This window comes from Tursiops truncatus, chromosome 12, assembly GCF_011762595.2.
Source record: "Tursiops truncatus isolate mTurTru1 chromosome 12, mTurTru1.mat.Y, whole genome shotgun sequence".
Taxonomy (NCBI): domain Eukaryota; kingdom Metazoa; phylum Chordata; class Mammalia; order Artiodactyla; family Delphinidae; genus Tursiops; species Tursiops truncatus.
Genome location: NC_047045.1, coordinates 37,416,913 through 37,422,912, shown reverse-complemented (window position 1 = coordinate 37,422,912; position 6,000 = coordinate 37,416,913).

Genomic DNA, 6,000 nt, shown 5'->3' with positions numbered 1-6,000 from the left:
ACTTGGTAAGAAAATGCATCTGTTTCTATGAGACAATATATTCTAAATTTTAAACAACTGACTTACAAAATGCAGCTAATTTGTAATTTGGAGACTTCAAAAATGCGACTTGATCTTCCTGCTTGAACAGACCAATAAGCTAGTACCTGTATCAGTTTTCTATTGTCTTTTGCTGCATAACAAACCACCCCCAAATTTAGTAGTTAAATTGAACACTGTCTTTCTAATATACTACAAATACAAAATGTTTATTATATTAAGGCTACTTTGAGGATTCCCTGTTCCATCTATTAAAATTATTTTTAAGTAGATTTTTAATTTATCTAATTCAGCAAAACACTCTGTAACTGATTTAGGCTAAGATGCATCATGTTAGAACTCTAAATAAAACCATAATGCAGGTAATCGTTTTATCTGAGATTCAGTGGTAAGCTACCTGAGGACAGGAACTGTCTGGGTCTGACATGTCAGGCAGCGACAAACCCCCAAATTTTATCCTAGGATATTCCTAGATTCAAGTGGCTAATAGAGTCCTCAGTTGTGAAGTAAAGTTAAAACTCACAATTACTAAAATATTTACTACCATATCAACGAACCAAAAATTTACTTGCTTTTAATCTTATGCAATAGAGTATATACCTCTAGTTTGACATAAAATTTATCTTGTAATTCATTTACCCTATTCTTAGTATTTTTGAAAGGTTCATTTTAATTTCCTCTTGTTGTTACAGCTCTATGGCCATTGTGTAACAAAATGGGAAATACGATGCTGAGCAAGTGGAATACCACAAAGTAGTAACGGCAGGGTGGCATACTTAAATCTTGTGATTTAGAGTCAGACGGACCTTGGCTGGAGTCCAAGCTCTGCCACTTACTAATTATGTAACTCTGAATAAATTACTCAACTGCTCTTAGCCTCAGTTTTTCTTCTCCAAAAAAAATGGGAAAGGGGCTTCCCTGGTGGTGCAGTGGTTAAGAGTCTGCCTGCCAATGCAGGGGACATGGGTTCGAGCCCTGGTCTGGGAAGATCCCACATGCTGCAGAGCAACCAAGCCCGCGTGCCACAACTACTGAGCCTGAGCTCTAGGGCCCACGAGCCACAACTACTGAGCCCACGTGACACAACTACTGAAGCCCGCACACCTAGAGCCCATTCTCCGCAACAAGAGAAGCCACCGCAATGAGAAGCCCACACACTACAACGAACAGTAGCACCTGCTCGCTGCAACTAGAGAGAGCCCACGCAGCAACAAAGACCCAATGCAGCCAAAAATAAATAGATAAAATAAACAAATTTATTTTAAAAAATGAGAAAAATATACTAAAGTAGGAAGAGTAAGTGACGTGTGTTAATAGGGAACATAAGAGGATTTGGGGGGGATGGAAATATTCATATTCTATATCATGATTGTAATGGTAGTTAGTTACATGACTAAAGCATTTGTCAAAATTCATGGAACTGTACACCAAAAGGTATGAATTTTACTGAATGTCAAGTATACCTCAGTAAAACTTATCTTTAAAAATATAATAATAAAAATTTTCAATGCATGTGAAGTAGTTAGCACAGTGTTTGACACTTAGTAAGTGCATAATAAATGATAGTTTAATATATGAAAATTATGAAAAATTAATTTTTTCATTGTCACAGCAATGATTCTCCCCATAGTTAATCAATTCCTACATCTCGGTGTACTGAATTGGAGATCAAATTCAGCATTCCCTGTATACCTCTTCTGCTCTTTAAATGTTATTAAATATCAAAGGAAAGTGCAAAGGAAATAGTCAGAGCATACTTCCAGCTATGGTGCTGAATATTTTCACTTTACAAAGGTCTGTTAAACTCCCATTGAGGGCCCACTCTATGGGATGCAGAGAGATATAAAGACAATACAGGCATTCTGCCAACTTAAACACTTTATATATTCATTCATTCCAAAAATATTTCTTGAAAACCTACTGTGCACCAAGCACTTGCACCTGGAAATACATTTGGGGCTGGAGGAAACACTCACTATCCTTGTGAAACAGTCTTGTGGGAGAAGTGGACTTTAACCCAGGAATTACCCAAATACATATTAAACGTCTCAAAAATAGATACAAATCGATAGCTGGCTTGGAAACATTCCACAAAGAATAGCTGACCTGAAACTCAGCAGAGATGAGAGCAAACCAAGAGTTTTCTTTTTGTGGTGCAAGGAATATGGCAGATAAGAAGGTGAAAGATATAATCCTAGTGGTAGAGAACTTCTTTCTGGGAGGGATTCTCAATTTTGGATTCAAAACATGTGGCCTATGGACAGTTGGGCATATTTGAATATGGATTTATGTTAGATGATGGTATTGTATCAATGCTGGATTTTCTGAGTGTAGTAATTATACTGTGGTTACATAGGAGATTATTCTTGTACTTAGGAGACATGTTGAAGTGTACCTAGATGTTTGCTTATAGTCACAAAACATAGTTGTTCTCCTATCTACATTTAATCAAACTGCTGTGGCATCTGGTGATGCTAATATTACAAACATAGTTGTCATTAGCCAACTTTGGGCCCTAGGAGATGCACGGTAAAAATTCTCCCCTTTATTGGTGTATTATTAGTATTAATGCTTGAGCAAACTTAATGCCTAGAGAGGGCTTCCCTGGTGGTGCAGTGGTTGGGAGTCCGCCTGCCAATGCAGGGGACACAGGTTCGGGCCCTGGTCCAGGAGGATCCCACATGCCGCGGAGCAACGAGGTCCGTGCGCCACAGCTACTGAGCCTGTGCTCTAGAGCTGCGAGCCACAAATGCTGAGCCCACATGCCACAACTACTGAAGCCTGTGCGCCTAGAGCCCGTGCTCTGCAACAAGAGAAGCCACTGCAACGGGAGGCCTGCACACTGCAACAAGGAGTAGCCCCCGCTCGCTGCAACTAGAGAGGGCCCGCGTGCAGCAACGAACACCCAAAGCGGACAAAAATAAATAAATAAATAAATTTTTTAAAAGAAAGAATGCCTAAAGAGAGTGGTCCATGGGTTAATTATAGACAATCCTCACTATACAGTTTCAGCCTGTATACACGGTTTAAGATTTCTCAATATGTGGCACAAAAACAGACATACAGATCAATGGAACAGAATAGAGTGCCCAGAAGTAAACCAACACACCTATGGACAACTAATCTTTGACAAAGGAGGCAAGAATATACAATGGAGAAAAGACAGTCTCTTCAGCAAGTTGTGTTGGGAAAGTTGGACAGCCACATGTAAATCAATGAAGTTAGAACACACCCTCACACCATACACAAAAATAAACTCATAATGGCTTAAAGACTTAAATATAAGACAAGACACCATAAAACTCGTAGAAGAGAACATATGCAAAACATTCTCTGACATAAATCATACAAATGTTTTCTTAGGTCAGTCTCCCAAGGCAATAGAAATAAAAAACAAAATAAACAAATGGGACCTAATCAAGCTTATAAGATTTTGCACAGCAAAGGCAACCAAAAACAAAATGAAAAGACAACCTACGGACTGGGAGAAAATATTTGCCAATGATGAGACCTATAAGGGCTTAATTTCCAAAATATACAAACAGCACGTACAATTCAATAAGAATAAAACAAACAACCTAATTGAAAAATGGGCAGAAGACCTAAATAGCTATTTCTCCAAAAAAGACATACAGATGGCCAATTATGCACATGAAAAGATGCTCATCATTGCTAATTATTAGAGAAATGCAAATTAAAACTACAATGAGGTATCACCTCACACCAGTCAGAACGGCCGTCATTAAAAAATCTACAAATAATAAATGCTGGAGAGTGTGTGGAGAAAAGGGAACCCTCTTACACTGTTGGTGGGAATGTAAATAGGTACAGCCACTGTGGAAAACAGTATGGATGTGCCTCAAAAAACTAAAAATACAGTTGCCATATGATCCAGCAATTCCACTCCTGGGTATATACCCAGACAAAACTATAATTCGAAAACATACATGCACCCCTATGTTCACAGCAGCACTATTTACAATAGCCAAGACATGGAAGCAACCTAAGTGTCCATCGACAGATGAATGGATAAAGATGATGTGGCACATATATACAATGGAATATTACTCAGCCATAAAAATAAACGAAATTGAGTTATTTGTAGTGAGGTAGATGGACCTAGAGACTGTCATATAGATTGAAGTAAGTCAGCAAGAGAAAAACAAATACCATATGCTAACACATATATATGGAATCTAAAAATAAAAATAAAAATAATAATAATGGTTCTGAAGAACCTAGGGGCAGGACAGGAATAAAGACGCAGACATAGAGAATGGAGTTGAGGACACGGGGAGGGGGAAAGGTAAGCTGGGACGAAGTGAGAGAGTGGCATGGACATATATACAGTACCAAATGTAAAATAGATAGCTAGTGGGAAGCAGCCGCATAGCACACGGAGATCAGCTCCATGCTTTGTGTCCACCTAGAGGGGTGGGATAGGGAGGGTGGGAGGGAGATGCAAGAGGGAGGAGATATGGGGATGTATGTATATCTATAGCTGATTCATTTTGTCATACAGCAGAAACTAACACACCACTGTAAAGCAATTATACTCCAATAAAGATGTTTAAAAAAAAAGTCCATTGACAGATGAATGGATAAAGAAGGTATGATATATACATATACAGTGGAATATTACTCAGCCATGAAAAAGAATGAAATAATGCCATTTGCAGCAACATGGATGGACCTAGAGATTATAATACTAAGCAAAGTAAGTCAGAAAGAGAAAGACAAATACTATATGATATTACTTATATTTGGAATCTAAAATACAACACAAGTGAACCTATCTATGAAACAGAAACAGACTCAAAGACATAGAGAACAAACTTGTGGTTGCCAAGGGGAAGGGAGGGGAGGGGAGGGAAGGATTGGGAGTTTGGGATTAACAGATGCAAACTATTATATATAGGATGGATAAACAACATGGTCCTACTGTATAGCCCAGGGAACCATATTCAATATCCTGTGATAAACCATGATGGAAAAGAATATATATATATATATATATATATATATATATATATATATATATAAAACTGAGTCACTTTGCTGTACAGCAGAAATTAACAAACACTGTAAATCAACTATACTTCAACACAATTTTAAAAATTTCTCAATATGGAGATTTAGTATATTACAATGATCCTATGTCATGTTTATTTCAGTACATTTAATGGCTACAAATTTATTCTTCAAGGACATTTTTTAAAAACACAACCAAGAGGGCTTCCCTGGTGGCGCAGTGGTTGAGAGTCCACCTGACGATGCAGGGGACGCGGGTTCGTGCCCCGGTCCAGGAAGATCCCACATGCCGCGGAGTGGCTTGGCCCGTGAGCCATGGCTGCTGAGCCTGCGCGTCTGGAGCCTGTGCTCCGCAATGGGAGAGGCCACAGCAGTGAGAGGCCCACGTACCACACACACAACCAAGAGTTATCTAAAGCCAAATATGATGAATAAAATGAACAATCCAAATATGTATTTTTTTCCAGTGGGAGGGGTAACAGAAATTAGCCGTATTTATAAACTGAATTGTTTTTCTTGTATGTTTCTTAAATTGGCTTTAAAGGCAATTGCAAAAGAGTTTGCTGATGCTTTTGAAACCATGCACCTCAGATTGGGACTTGAACCCACACAGCTGGGACTCGAACCCGAGCCAAAACCCACAGTCTTCCAACTGAGATCACACACCTGGTTTCAGGACTTAACGAAGGTCAGGTTCTTGATGTTTCATTGCAGAAAGAATTCAGTGAGAGACAAAGTGTTAGGTAAGAAGTGAATTTATTTAGAGAGAAACACACTCCACAGACAGAGTGTGGGCCATCTCAGAAGGTGAGAAAGGCCCCAGGGTATGGCCTTTTCAGTTTTTATAGGAGTGGAGAGATATAAAGATATATAAATAAGATATAAAGATATATAAATTTCATAGGCTAAAGAGTGGGAGGAGTACTCCAG